This window comes from Lichenostomus cassidix, chromosome 1Ab (genome assembly GCF_008360975.1).
Source record: "Lichenostomus cassidix isolate B80296 chromosome 1Ab, HeHo_3.0, whole genome shotgun sequence".
Lineage (NCBI taxonomy): Eukaryota > Metazoa > Chordata > Aves > Passeriformes > Meliphagidae > Lichenostomus > Lichenostomus cassidix.
The window spans coordinates 10,783,364-10,799,032 of NC_139481.1; the positions used below are offsets into that span (position 1 = coordinate 10,783,364).

General features: G+C 44.1%; 1 long non-coding RNA gene across 1 annotated transcript in view; it reads right to left on the reverse strand.

The window, feature by feature from the left end:
- The window catches only part of LOC146442924 (uncharacterized), a 300,193-nt gene that overhangs the window by 273,688 nt on the left and 10,836 nt on the right, over positions 1 to 15,669 (reverse strand). The window contains exon 2 of the long non-coding RNA XR_014849506.1: positions 12,586 to 12,600. This is a non-coding gene — a long non-coding RNA (uncharacterized LOC146442924). The remainder of the gene's footprint in view (positions 1 to 12,585; positions 12,601 to 15,669) is intronic.

Below are 15,669 nucleotides of genomic sequence, written 5' to 3' on the forward strand. Positions count from 1 at the left end.
TTCAGTGTAACAGAATGGCTGAATTACGGAGCTGTTTTGCTTTTGGACTGTGATAAAATTGCAAGAAAGCTTGGCAAACCAGGGAGTAAAATCGTAGCCTGCTTACAAGTACACGCCACGGAGCAAAACCTTACGTGGCTCATGGCGCAGGACATAGCACCCGCATTGAGCAGAGAAAAACCTGTGAATTACTGTGCCGCTTTTGTTATGCGTAAAACTTCGGCAGCCGCGGCACAGCCAGGGAAACCCCCCCCCGCCAGGGAGGGGGGGGGAGAGACTGCTGGTAGCCGAGAATTCAAAGTTACTCGATTGGATGAAAAATCTGTTCCTGTCTCAATGTATCACAGAGTATGGCAATGTTACAACGAAAAACATCTTAGCTGCTTTGTTTGAGAGAGTCACTGTTGGACTTTTGCCAGAACAATTGAATGCTATGTTAGAACGACCTCCGATATCGTGGGTAAAGAAACAGAGTAACCAGAAATCATCCCGATGTTACCGATGCGGGAGTGGGGGACGCATGCAGAAAAACTGTAGCAGAAAAGGTTGGTGTTCCCGCTGTAACAGACATACTCACAGTACAGAAGCTTGCAGAAACAAAAAGAACAAAGGGAAAGTGACCAGTGACCAAAACCAGTGGCGGCCCCTACCCCTCACTGCCCGCCGCCGGCACGCCACACAAAGGAGGCCTGTGGCGGAAATTGTTCCAACCATGGCTTCCGGCCAAATGACAACCAGAGCGGAAGTCCCAGAGGGTACCCCGGTGGGCGGAGCCGCGAGCCATCCACGCCTCCTTCACTGCCCAGCTGTGACGTCTGTGGTGAAACCCTAAACTCTACTCCACCCCAAGGATGAGGAAATGATTGACAGCTTCAGCAGCGAACCAGAACTAACCAACAGCGTTGCCAGCAGAAACAGTCTGAGCAGAATGGAGCAGATCGGCTCTTCCTTCAGCCTGGCTGCACTGACACCGAGACCAAAACCTATTTCCAGCAATTTACTAATAAAGAAGCATTGTAACAAGATATTATCCTGATAAAAAAAATAATAACACCTTGAATACTAAAAGCCTTAAACGAAAATTGAATTTTGCTAAAGCATTTGTGTGTATGTGTGAATATTGTAGGCCTACTGAGAGTGTTTGCTTTTTGAATGCTTTAATGTGTAAATGAAGGCTGTGATTAATGAGAATGTGATTTTGATTTCTTGAGAGTTTTAATGTGTGAATGAGGACCTGTGAGTGAAGTTATGCTGAATAGTTTAAATTACCTGTTAAGTATCTTTAGTTAAGCATAGATTCTGTTAAAGTTAAGTAATAGTGAATTTAAATTCTATTAAGTTGTAAGTTCTGTTAAAGTTAAGATTCTGTTAAGTAATATTAAGTGGTGTTAATTTTAAATTCTGTTAAGTTTTAAATTTTGTTAGAGTTAAGTTGTTAAAAGATAAGAGTTATTAAGATTAAGTTTTATTCCTTTTTAGTGATATTAATTTTAAGTTTTAAATTTGTTAGTTTATATTATTACTCACAAAAGCTTTGCAGTTTTATCTTTCTTAGTTAAAGTTAAGTAATAATATCTATTGTTTTCAAATATTTCATCTCACCTTATATAGCTATCTACAAAAGTGGTAACATGTTAAGATACTCTCCTTATTGATATTAATCAAAGCTTGTTTATAAGATGTTCTAAGAAAACCCTTCCACTTAGCACCTAAGCTCTGGCCAAGCTTTGGTTCTAACTGGCTGGGAAACATGCCATGAGTCCAAAGTGTTTTGCACCAAAATGTGATCAATTAATTTTCATTTACCAAATTGAGTTTATAAAAGCTAAACCTTCTTCCAGGTTAACTTAGAGTCCTTGTCCGGAAAAGGTTCTCTAAGCTTTACCTGTGAAGTGAATGTTTTCAGCAATGACAATTTCGAGACCATGGCAACATATCTAACTAGTGAAATTTCCTTAGGTAACTTTATAACAATTCTAATAATAACGATTACTTATAGCAAAGCAAATTAATCTGACAACAGACAACATCTGTTCTCACAAGCGAAACGGGGGAATTGTTGGAAAACGCAGTTTTCCAGCAAAACTCATGCTAACTGAGCAGAGCTGAGCAAGGCTTCAGTATTCCCAGGCCTCAGTAAAATTCCAACAAGCTGCAGTGGTTTGTTTGCCTGAGAGTGTTCTGTGGGAAGAATGCCATGAGAAAGATTAGGAGTCAGAAGTGTTATGAGAAAGGAATAAGGGAGTTAGCAGGAGGATCCCTGAATGTGTGAGAACAGCTGCAGGTGTGTGTGTGTATCTATAATTAGAAATATCTGTAACAGTATATAAGTCTCTCGTTTGGTGAAATAAAATGGAGCTTACTTTATATCTCATATTGAGAGTGCCGTGAGCTTCCCTCCCGTCGTATCTCGTTACTGTACCTCACTCCTTTCAGCGGGGAGAGAAGTGGCACAAGGGAATCGAGGGGGTCGCAATGAGTATTCAGTGGCTTCTCTTCTGTTCCTGCCTCCTCACTCTACTCTGCTCTGCACAGGTCCTTTGGGCTGCAGTCCCTCTGGGACTTAGCCATTGGGTGCCTCTTCTTCTGCCCTCCATGTTTCTTGCTTTTAGTTCCTTTCTCTTGCCCTATAGTGTTTTCTGCCCTTTCTGACATGTTTTCAGAGAGGTGACCCCAGCCTGGCTGGTGGCATTGGTTATATGTCATGGTGGGTCCATGGAGCCACCTGGAACTGACTGTCTGGCAAGGACACCAGGCCTTTTTCCCAGAGGCTGCCCAGCACTTTGACACCTGTGTCCAGTTTGGAAGGTTATAGGTCGGTTAAAATGAACTGCAGGAAAAAATAATGAAATTAGATTGTCGGTTTATACAGAATATACTTCTATGGATGTGGCCTCATCCCTCAGAGTGTGGGCAGCAGGGGAGGGGGAGATTCTCCCCTCTGCCCCCCACTCAGGTGAAACTCCACCTGCAGACCTGCAGCCCTGGGGTCCCAGCATAGGAAGAGCATGGAGCTGCTGGAGCAAGGTCAGAGGAAGCACCAAGTTGATCAGAGGGATGGAGCAGCTCTGCTGTGAGGAAAGGCTAAGAAAACTGGGGTTGTCCAACCTGGAGAAGAGAAGCTTTGGAATGACTTAACTGCCCCTTCCAGTACTTGAGGGAGCTGACAAGAAAGATGGAAAGAGACTTTACAGGGGCCTGGAGTGACAGGATAAGGGCGAATGGCTTCACACTGACAGAGAGGAGGTTTAGATTGGACATTAGCAAGAAATTCTTCTCTGCGAGGGTGGTGAGGCCCTGGCACACGGTGCCCAGAGAAGCTGTGGCTGCCCCATCCCTGGAAGTGTCCAAGGCTGGGTTGGATGGGGCTCTAAGCAACCTGGGATAATGGAAGGTGTCCCTGCCCATGGCAGGGAGTGGTATGGGATGAGCTTTAAGGTCCCCTCCAGCCCAAATTCTGTGATTCTATAAATAGTTACTATAGTTCTATAGCTAGTAAACCAAACTTTACCTGAAACCCAGCTCATCAAGCAAATCTTATGTAATCCTTGATTTGACTACAAACTTGATTAAAAGAAGTACCATGATGTAATAGACATGGTTGTGTACAGTCAGCCCAATGTCATTACTCCTTTTCACTAATGACCACAAGAAACTGTAAAATCCCTCTTGGGGAAACCTGAATGTAGCAAAAAAGATGGGTGGCATGGTGACAAGAGAAAGAGTCCCAAGATGGATGTAGTCAAACTATGTATTCCACACCCATTTACATTATTCCTGATGAACTTTTAATGGTGGTTCATTTGCAGCAGCTGTCCAGTGCACGCCCCACCCCTCAGACTAGGAGTTTGGTGTGTGAGATAAGGAAAAAGAGGCAACCCTGTGAGGCAAGGCAGTTTCTTTTTCTTCACACCTATGACTCAGCCCTGATAACTTCCTCTGGTGAAGCAGCAGCACAGTCCCACCCATCCTGAAGGGGTCGTCTCTGCTAATGGACCATAATGAACTGAATAGGCACCAGCTGAATAGAGGCAGCTGGAACAACCACCAAAGACTCAAAAAATATCCTATGACTCAGGATTACATCATTCCATTTTAAAATTCCCTGCCTGGGGGGAGGTACTGAACATTTCTTTCTGGACACTCTGGGACTTGGGACAGCACCACCACTACCAGACATCCAGAGAAGGACCTGAACTTCCACAGGACCAGACCTCTCCACAGGACCCCTGGTTTTGAGAAGAACTGCAGCCATCACTCCAACAGGACTGCAGCCACTGGGCTGTGATCACCAGTCTGACAAACAGGTTGTGCTGTGACTGTCAGTTTAAGCCAGTGTTTCCTGTATTATTGCATTTGTTGTAATCTTTCTAATAAATTTTAACTCTGAGCTAAAAATCTCTGTCAAGGTATTTGTTTGGGCTTCATTTCTCCCACTGGTTTACTTTCAAAACGGCACAACAGAACCAGCAGTGTGCAACTAAGAGGGCAGCAAGGGCTCACCTCAAGACTTGTCCCTTCATCTAAGGGCAAACACTAGGTTGAATGTGTCAGAGGGAGGGATGAGGATGGTCCTTATTCCACCATGGCACAAATACTGAAAGGGATTTACAGGAGCAATGGAAAAGCATGAACTCCAGCATTTAGTGTGATGTAGAGAGGGAAAATAGAGGCTTTATGGACCTAGTGAGGGAGAGCAGTGAGTAGCAGCAGGGTGGTGATCCTGTCTCTCTAATCTGTGGAGCAGCATTTGACTTCTCCAACTAGTTTCAGGTCCACATCTTGGAAATAGGGTAGAATATAGGTGACGGCACAGGTCTGCAAAGGTTATTTTTGGGGCAAAAATCACATCTTTTTTTGGGGGGGATTGTAGGCATGCCCATACTGAGCAAGGTACAGTAGTATGGAGAGTCCTGGGTTGGTGGTAGACAAAGAAGTTTGTATCCTTGAAAAGCATCTGGCAGCTTCAGTGCCTTGTTAGGGGTGGTTTTGCTCCTTGTGCTGCTCTCAGCAGAGCTGGTCATGTTGGGGCCAGGCTGTATGAAAATGCTGCTCTGCTCTTGGGCCTGTGCTGGTGTTTCTCTCTCCATATTTCAGTATGAAGTCCCTGGGAGATAAGCTGGTGAAGGCTGCTATTCCTTTCACGTATTCATCTTCACCGATATGTTGGGTTACTGTAAGGGTGCAGTGCACAAGTATGCTGACAAAAAGAAAGTATTGGTTAGCCAGCCTGGAGACCCTTGAGCTCTTGGCACCTACATTTTCTTCTCTGTAAAATGCTGGAATCAGGGAGAGAAAAATTATTTCAGTCTGAAAAGCAGCCTTGTCTGGCACTGCTCAGCTCTGGTTAAAGAACTGAGCATGGGGGGCATCTAGCAGAAACAAGGATTTGGCTTGCTTTATTCTCTGGTTTTCTGTTACACAGTGGAGCTTCTATGCTTAAGCTCCATAAGAAATGTCTCACATTTCCATGTGAGATAGGAAAGGAAGACTGATGTTCATTTAATCTGGAGAGCTGAATAATCATCACTGTGGTTCCTGTTGGCTACTGGGCAAATAGTGGCTGATAATTCATTGAACTCTGCCTTTTTGCTGGAGTTTGAAATATTTGGAGGTTTCAGATACCTGGCCTGTTATTATCCCTATAGTATCTATTGGTCCATTCAGCAGAAAATTTTGCACTATGTACATATCTTCCATTCTCTGTGTTTATAAATGTGTGGCTAAATTGCTTATTATCATATTGAAAACCTGCACATGACAGAGCAGATGTCAGCAATTCGAGCAGCTGGATGGAGCTTGGGTACTTCAGCCTGCTCAGTGCAGCGCTGCAAGAAGAGATGCTGAGGAACACTGGGAAGAAGTATGAGCCAGAGGCAGCCTTCTTAAAAATCAGGCTAGTCAGCAGAAAATGTTAAATATGCTGTTAAAGACCAAAGATTTCCCTGCTTTAATCCTTTGGCAGTGAAGAAATACATCATATGAAATAAATATAATGAGGAGTCTTCCACAGGGGAAGCACACTGATCATGTCCCAATAAATGCTGGGGTAACCATTTGAGTCCTGGTTTTCTGCCGTGCATCTTCTCATAATTTCTGTCATTCAAATATGTGTTTTTGCCTACAGAGAACAAGCGTGCATCTGAGAAACACTCGTAAGATCCTTGTCCCTTTTCTGCCCCATCTCTCTTTTGCCAATTAATGTGTTTGCTCAAAGAAATCCAACAGTGATTTACCAAACACTGCCATCCCCCTGCATAAAAGCAGCTCCTTTCTGCCCTTATACTCTACTTGGATTTTGCCAGGAAAAAAAGCCTGTGCTGTAAAATGACCTTGACTAGCAACTGATCCAAGATGAAAATAACTTGGCAAAAACCTGAGTTCTCCAGAAGAGCAGCTCCTTGGTTTGTTTCGGAACATGAGTGTATCTACATCTACTTGAGAAAGGGCCCAGGCAGAAATAGGGACTGGGGCAATTTAAACCAGTGTCACTGGCAGAAAAACCCCACAGAGCCACAGTCTTATCAAGATACACTTTGTCTGTCCTCATTTTTATTATTATGGGTCTTTTTCTTCTCCATAACACCACAGTACCTCTGTGGTGACTTCATAGTTGCATAACAGGGCCCATAAACTCTTCCATCCCAATGCCCCCAGTCCAGCTACGTTTTCATGGGAAGCACCTACAAGGTTAAGGTCCTGGAGGCTCTGATATCTGTCAGGATCTTTGAGTACTCTGATTTTTACTGTACCGAAAATACCTGGCTGAGTGCTATCTGGTGCTGGGGATCTATTGCCTGCAAATTACCCAACTTGTTATTGCTCATTTATTTTATTCCAGCACAGCCTGATCTCCTGTGGCTAGCACAGTTTTTTCCCATGAGAATTCTTCTTGTGTTTTATAAATAAAGATAAAGTTTGGATGTTATTGGAACAGTGTCCCAGAACTTGGACAGTGCAGGCCTGGCCAATCAGGCCTGGGGGAAGGCTTCTGACTGACCAATCTGGGTGACTTTTGAGAACTCTATATATGTGATGAAATCAAAACAATAAAGGTCATTCCTTCTTGCCACTGCGAACTGGTGCCTTCATTACTCTGCTAGCTGCTCAACAGCGACAATCTCCCAGATCTATTGTCCCTTCTATGGCAATAGTCTTACTGGGCCAGATCTTAGAAGGCAGAAACTGGCACATCTCTGCTGAAACAGCTGATTTTAGGTGAAAGGGTGGAGCATCAGATGATGGAGATGATAAAAGTAAGAGCAGCATGAATCAGCCCTGTAAGCTCCACCATCCCTTTTGATAAGACTGATGTAAAGAAACAGTCCAAGTGATACGCAATTTTCTTACCTTCTGTCATCTCTGTCTCCATTTTGGGCCACTTGCCTGCTATTATAGTAAACATTTTAGTAGTGCATGTATGTAGCTGTAAGTGCTTTAACAGCAGAGATCACACAGATCCAGAGGTTGCTCCTGACTTCAGGAGGAAGCTTGGCTTGGCTGAGTTACCCAGGTCATCTCAGTCAGTCACTTCAGCTAGTAAGAACTGGATAAACTTTATGGAACTGAAAAACGTGTACTAAAGTTTTAGATTGCAGAGTTTTGGGGGTTTCTCTCTACTTGTAGAAAGATATTGCTCCTTTCAATTTTTTAAAATGTCAAGTGTGGTCTTTAAAGGCAAGAAGGGTTGAATAAACACCGTGTAGAGCAGACATGGGCATTAACAATATTGCAATCCTTTCCCTTTTATCTTCAAAATTACCCATCGGCATCATTGTCCTATTGCAGTACATTTTCTTAAATGGTATATTATTTATCTATTTTTGAATATATGTTTATATTGCTGCCAACAGTAACATCAGTGAGGTGCTGGTACAGAAGAGATGTTCATTTTTCCTTCCTTTTCTTATGGATCCAAGAAGATCATAGCTGACAGCTGCAGTTTGGCTGAGCCAAACGCAAATCAGAACAGATATCAGAGTAAAAGAGGTGGTATTGACTGTCAGGAGAATTAATGCACAAACACCAGAGGTTTATGTCCAAAAAGGAGACAGAGGAGTCCTGTAACTTTATTCATGAATAAAGGGGGAGGTCATGGGCATTTCCAATGGGGTCTCTCAAACTGACAGAGGATGCAGCCTCCTTTTTATCCTAATTTCTTGGCTGCAAGTTCCCTCTCTCTTTCCCCATTGGCTAAGGTACTCAAGAGGTACAGACATCCAAGAATGCCTAAAGCAGACCCCCTTAATACATATCCTCCCTTTCTTCTTTTTCTTATGTCTCTGTTCTTGTAGTTTATTAACACAGTCTTGGGCAAGTCAATCAGTGGAATTCCTATGGAAATCCTTCCCACTGTTTGTTCTATCTCTCAGTATTGGTCTTATCTTACCAGCAGACTCAGGTCTTATCTTACCAGCTGTGTTTTTGTAAAGACACTCCCTTATTCCTTTCATTGATCAAGGCAAAAGGGGATGGTGATACAGGCCAGTGTTTTGCCTGCTGGGAGAGGCTGCAAGGCTGCAGCAGAGCTGCCTGTGGTAAGGAAGCATGTTGTCACTTCTGGAGAGAGGACTGACAGGGGAAGCTGCTGTGGGAATATCAGGTGGTTGTCTTTGCCTTTCCCACAGTGTTCTTCGCAACAGTTACCTGATTTTTTTCCCCCCAAGTCTGATAATTGTAGCCACACATCTATGATTTGTCTAGTCTAGTTTTAGAGGCTGCTCATTGTAGGGGAGGTAGAGCTGGTTATTTAGGAGAAGAGGTATTGAATGCTGATGCAATATGCCCTGGTTTAAGACCCAGGTTGTTACTCTATTAGCTGTCTGGCTGACAGGAGAGTGTAAAAGTGTTTCTGGGCTGACTGAAGGGGTTTTCTGAAGTAAGTACCTGGCAAGCTTTCACTTCCATGCATGTCCCTAAAGGAAGAAAAAAAAGGATTCTCTGGAACTTTGGGGTGAAGTTTTCTAGAGAGAGGGTGGTTAAACTAATTTTCCTTGGTTTTTTTTTTTTTTTTTGCATGTTAAGACCAAAATCATAAGGTGAAAAATAAAGGTGGAAAAAAGCATCCCCACAGTAGGAGGAGGCAAGGTTTGCCAGACAAAGCCATCTAGTGGTTACTGCTCACTGCTCTCACCTCTCAGAGACTCAGAGCTCTCCTCCACCAAGGGGTTTGGTGCCTGCTGTGGGAGATGACCAGCTCCCCAGGCTGTGGCTGCTCCCTCCTGAGCAGAGAGGGAAAGGGCTGGTTGCTGTTGAGTCAGAAAAGGAAAGGGAATGATCCCCTTGAGCAGAAGGAAAGTCAGGTTGCCAGTGACAAAACTGCTGGTGTTGTTGAACAGCAGAGGCCAACACAGGTGGTGGCTGGTATGGAAAAGTGCAGCCAGTAGTTACTCAAGTAAAAGCCTGACCAAAGGAAGGGTGTGAGCCAAACACAGGCATTGGGAGCATGGTGACTCCAGGTGTGCCTGGGATGCAAAAATGACAGCCAAGAAACAGCTCCCGACTGCTGCCAGCATGCTGCACTTGTGAGGAAATGTGAACCTGCTTTATGCAAAATGCTCTGTGGATTAGTGCTGCATTTATGAATTTGTTCTAAAGAAAAAAAATCACTTTAAAACCCAAAAGGTTTTGAATTGACACATTCAAAATGTTTTGACACATAATTTTAAAAGCCGAAAACCACCAAGTTTGGACAGCAGCTTTCACTTGATCACCATATGCAGTTTCTCTAATTCCCCATAAAAAAACAACTGATCAACAAAGAATGTTTCAATTTAACCTAAAATACTCCCTTCCCTGTGTTCCCTAGTTTGGTAAATGAACAAAAATCATCAGTATTTCCATTGTGAGGCCTTATTAGTTTAATGCCCATTTTCCTCTTAAAGATGATACCTTGAAACTTTGTAATTTGCTGCTCTCAGAGAGTTGGCATTATAAACTTTTCAGAAGGTATTACAGATATTACAGAAGGATATTACATAATCCACAGTGGAGGTTCATATTTACTGGGAAAACAGCTACTTTGTCAACATAATGTGACAGTGCAGGAAGTTTGTATTGTGGGGAAATGTGATGGTGGCCCTGGCTCGCGTGGACCCGCCCAGCCCATGGGTCGACCGGGAGGTACCATCGTGGGCCTGAGAACCCCCCGTGCCCGAGGCTGAGTGGCCTCGTTCTGGGCGTGGGGATCGGTTCCGCCCCTCCCCTCTTCGTTCTCCTTTTGGTTAAAGTTCTGGAAAAGTCCCCTTTGTCTTGGGACCCGCTGTTCTTCGGTTGGTTGATTGAATGTGTAATCCCTCCCTCCTCCTCCCTTGATTGTAGAGCCCTAATGCCAATCCTGTGTTCCGGTTCCCCCATTGGTCACTTGGGTTCTCTCCACCCCCCTCTCTGTCCCCTTAAAACCCCCCCGTCCTGGGAGGCTCGGGGCCATTTTGTTGAGGTCCTTCCTCCCCCTCCTTTGTTCTTCTGCCAATAAACTTCTCCTGGCTTCAACAAAATGGACTGCTTCTCTCGCTGCGCCGAAAGCCGGTTCTTAGCCGCTCTATCCAGCTCCGGAGTTCCGCCCCTCTGGCACTGCCTCCTGGCAGTTGTCTCCCGCCTCACTGGACTCGGCCCCGGGATAGGGCCTGCGCGTTACTACAGGGAAACACAAAGATGATTGAGACGGCTGAGGAAGGGAATGTGTGTGTTGAGTATTTTAATGTGGGTAGAGGAAAACAGTGTCGGTGAAGAAATGTGGCAAAGAAGAAAAACCCAGTGGAAATTTCTCCTGCTGTTGTGCCCTAGTCAGGGAGAGGAGACAGAAGATTAAACAATTCTTTACTTCAATAGCTAAGCCTAATTTCACAGCTTCTAAAATATCTCCATAGTGCTTGCACCGTGTGTACAGCCACAAGCACAATCCTATTACTAGAATGCAACTCCAAAGTACCTGTCAGTTACAGGTACAGCTGCATTGCTCACCTTTTCTAAAACTTTTAAGGGCACTTCTAATATTGGTTTGGCTTTTTCCCCCTTTAAGAGCCCATTTCTAATTTTAACAAAGAGTCCCAGGAATGCTGAAATTATTGAGCAAAAGCTGGTGGGATTTCTGGGCTCTAAATCACCAAAGTGCTTGCTGTAAGTTTGTTCCTTGCCAATGTCCAAACTCCAGCACATGAAAAGTGAGCCCAAACTCAGTAATGGGGACATAGAGAAAATGAATGTGCATTTGATTGATTTTTTACTATCCCCTTCCTTTATCCTGTCCCTGGTAAACCATTTTTGATTCTTCTATGGATCCATTTAATGAGTCTTTGTACACTTAGAGTTTTTTATGTTGCACCTTCAATGGCTGCAGAGCAAGTTGAGTTCTTCAGGTGTGAAGCTGAAGGGAGCAAGGGGGCAAGTGGTGTGTGTGCCTCAGGAGGAAGCAGTCAAGTCCAGCTTCTCTTAAGAAAAGCAAAAACTGGGTAGGTTTCTTTCTTCCGCTTTCCATCATTTTTTGACTGTTTCTTATGAAGAACAGAAATACAAGACAGGATATCAGGTCAGAAAATGTCAGGGTTTGACCCTGACTAAACGCCAGGCACCTCGACTCTCTCTTGCTACAGAAAAAAAAATATAAAAATATACACCAATCCCATGAGTTAAATGAGACAGGACACTGGTTGGTAGGAGGACACACAGAAAAAGAAAAAGGGCACACAGGCTCCCCTTAAAGTTGCAAAAAGGTGATTTAATTACTTAAGAGAGTTGGAAGATAAATGCAAGGCAAAAATAAACTCTTCATACACTGTTTTTGTTCACTCCACCCCTCCCTCTTAAGAACCCATAGTATTCACCCTCTTTTCTCTTTTATAATTAACAAGCCCGGGTAGGGAGGCAGGGTGTGGGGTATTTTCTCAGTCTACAGAGCAGGTCCATGAATTTATTCATCACCACAATTCTTCTACTACAAATACTCTTTATCTCTACTTGTTTCTCTCTCTCTCCAGACAGTTTTTCTGCTCTCACCCCCACCCTCTTAAGAAGCAGTCTCTCCGCTCACTCCCCTTCCCTCTTTCCGAACTAGCAACACAGACAGGGGGCAGGGTGAGAGGGGTTCTCTGGTCAGTCCAGTCAAGGAGAGGGGTTCTCTACTTAGCCATGGGGTCCTTCCCACAAGAGACAGTCCTCTGGGAACTTCTTTGGCGTGGGTCCAATCTCACGAGCAACATCCTGCCTGAATTCTGCTGCAACATGAGTTCTTTGTCCATAAGGTGCTGTGCAGACTCTCCCGAGCCGAGGCCAGGCTGCTTCCATCCCAGGAGCAAGGCCTTTCTCTCTCAGTCAAGGCCTTTTGCAGTTTTAACTCTTCGATGAGACTCCTACTGGTTCACAGTTTTTCCAGGCATCCACCTGCTCCTCTGGAGTGAGCTGTGGGTGGATTTCTGCATCCTCATGGACTCCATGGGCTGCAGGGAGAGCTCCTATTCTCCCCATGGCCTTCACCACAGCTGGCAGAAGGTTTTCAGCTCCGGCACCAAAAACACTGGAGGACCTCCTCCCCCGCCTTCTTCACTGACCTTCGCTTCTCCATGTTGTTTTCCCTCTACATATTTTCACCTCCACCTCCTCCTCCTCCAACTACAAAGAAGTGAAAGAAGTGCGTGCCTGCTTTGTTTTGATTTCTTCTTAAATATGTTTTCACAGAGGCATAACCAGCACCTCTAATTGGCCCAAATTTGGCCAGCAGCATGTCCATCACCTTCAGAGCCATCAGAGATTGGCTCTGCTGGACTTGATGTAAAAACTTCCAGAACTTGCACTCAGGACACACAGGAGCCATCTTTGTGCCACACCCCACCCCTCAGACACCTCCCCAAGCTTACCACAACAGCTTCTGAGGGATCCAAATTCCTCCTAGGTCTTAAAAAATACTTTACTGATGTTTTGGGCCAATCAAAACCACCACAAAAAAGAAGACTGGGTGACCCCCTCCTTCTCTTTGCCAACACTCATGAAGCAAGCAGCACTAACAGACTCAGCAGGCCATATTTGCATGAAGGCACTTAAAGAAATCAGATGTCAACTCTTTAACTAATGGGATTATAAAGTAGAGACCTTTTAAAGATGGCTTGGTCTAAGTGATCCAGCAGCCATAAAAACCTTATTATGGCTTAACAGTTTATTTTGTGGACAATAGTGTCTTTGAAGAACTTGCACAATCAAAATTTAGTTTTGTGCACAGTGCTTAATTTTATTGAAGTGTCATAATATAAATGCATGAGCTACCCTAAGCCAGCTGTGTGTGCTTCTGTCTGTACTCTTCTAGAATGCAGGCTATTTTGCATCTTAAACAAATTACAAAATCTGTGGATTTCCTTGCTCCAAAACAGCATTTTTATTATCTTCCAACGAATGCCAGCCTTTCAGGACTATTTTTGCAGGAGCAAGAGATCACCACATTAAAAAAAAAGCTCATGCTGTAGTATTTAATAGTGCAGTGATGCTACTTTAAAAGCAACTCCAATTCAGCTGTGGGTCAAAGGCCATTTCTGTTATGTTAGACTGTAAAAGGCAGGTTTTCGGTAAAGATTTGAGCATTTGAAAACATAAGGTTTTATAGAAAACACTGAATCTTTATTGCCTTCAACGCTGGTGAAAGTCTGGATGCCTTATGGGAAACATTAGGAGTTGCTGAGGAGATGTGAACATTCTCCTAAATATTCTAAGGTTAAATTTCATATGAATTCTCCATTGACCCTTAAAGGATCTTCCTCTTGGTGTCTAGGGCCTGATGCAAAGGTATTCAAATAAATTTGAGTTCTTGCATTGACTTCCAAAACCTTTAAATCATATCCTAAGTGCTTTACTGTGTAACATATCTGATTTTGGTTGATTTCTCACTGAAATCAATGGGGACTTTCCAGGCTAATGAGAATTTTCCCTTGTACCTCCCAAGAGTGTTGCAGACACCTTTGGAAGCTCTGCTTTTGTTTTCTGTACTTTTGAGCCAAGTCCTGCCTCCAGTGCCATGCACTTGGCTCAGTTGATGCTGATTTTGGGCTTTGGGCATGAGGTGCAGACGAGGGAGACAGTGCAGGTGTGGTGCCAATCCTGTGGAGCTTGGGCTCTGAGCAGTTCTCACAGTGATCCCACACGGTGCTGACATATCCCATATCCCATATCCCATATCCCATATCCCATATCCCATATCCCGTATCCCGTATCCCATATCCCATATCCCATATCCCATATCCCATATCCCATACCCCATATCCCATATCCCAGCCATCAGGACTGGGGGGCACATGGGCTGGAGCTGCTGGGGCTTCCTCACTCCTGGAGGGCACAAACCATCAGAAGCTGATGGGAGCAAGAGGCTCATTCAGATCTACTGTTGCCCACAGGGATGTTCTGTGACTCTGGCAGACAACAACTATTATCTGACTCCTGAGCTATTTCTGGAATTCTCCCCTTTTTCAGCTTCACAGCTGATGATGTCAGGAAGAATGGTGACTCTTGGACTGTGAGTAGATCCTGCTGGCAGAGTTTTCATGACATTAAGTCAGGGTGTCATACTGGTTAGTCCAACGGCAGGAGACACACCTCTCTGAGAGTGTGAACTCTGAGAGTTCCTGGGCTGCTCAGGGTAGACAGAAGTTGCTGTACCTGCACCTGCAACTTCCTACTGGGACTGCAAAACTTTCATGAGACCTGTGAGAGGGGATGTTTCTAATTCCAGCACTGACTGGATTGCTTAATTGCTGTTAGTTTGGCCTTTCTGAAGTGCCTGGGCCAAGGAATAATTTGAACATTCCCACAGAGATGCTGCTCCCAAGCCTCTGAAATCTTCAAGAGGAGCTGACCCTGAGTTAGCTGAGTCTCTAGACAGATTCTCACCTAGGGTGTGATGTGTTATGCAAGAAAGCCAGCTCTCTTGCATGCAGGCTAAGAGCCAGACCTGACAAAATCTTCAGTAGGATTTAGATTAAGCCCACAAATCCTGATTCTGCAAAGACTTAAGCTTGTGCATAACTTTACATACGTGAATACTCTCATTGAGGTCAAACAAATTAACATAACGCACAAATAACAAATTAAAATAATGTACCTGCTCAAGTCTTGGCAGTATCAAGGCTGTAATGAACTGGGAAAAAAATGGAAGAGAAAAGCTAACTTTCTCAGAGCTGTTAAGGTGTTTTTTGAGAAACCTAGCTAATGACAACTGTATTTGCATGTACCATGCAAAGTCTAAATGAATGGGAATGTTTATTCATCTGTGTCATGTATTTGACACAGCTTCAAGGGTTTGGCTTTTCTGTTTCACTCAAAAGAGCACCTGAAAGTACCGGTTTTACAGTTTGATCCTAGTGCAATCAGTGAGAGTTTTTATTGTTGAGAGACCAGGATTCAGATTGCAGACCTTAGTAAAAATAGGCCCAAATTGAAGGAAAAAACAGTGTGAGGGAAAAAACAGGCTGAGGGAAAGGTCTGCAGTGCTGCAAGGCCTTCCTTGTGGTGTGAAGAGCCAGTTCTTCTCCAAATTTAGGATAAGGAGAGGTTAAATAAAATCTTTTGGGGGAGAAAACAAATCTGGCACTAAGTCAATGTTTGAGCCAAGGTGTGAGGGTGACGTGCTGGTGCTTGCAATGAGTCTGCTGGTCACCTGTCCTGCCTTCTTCCTACCCTCTACCTTCAGCCCTG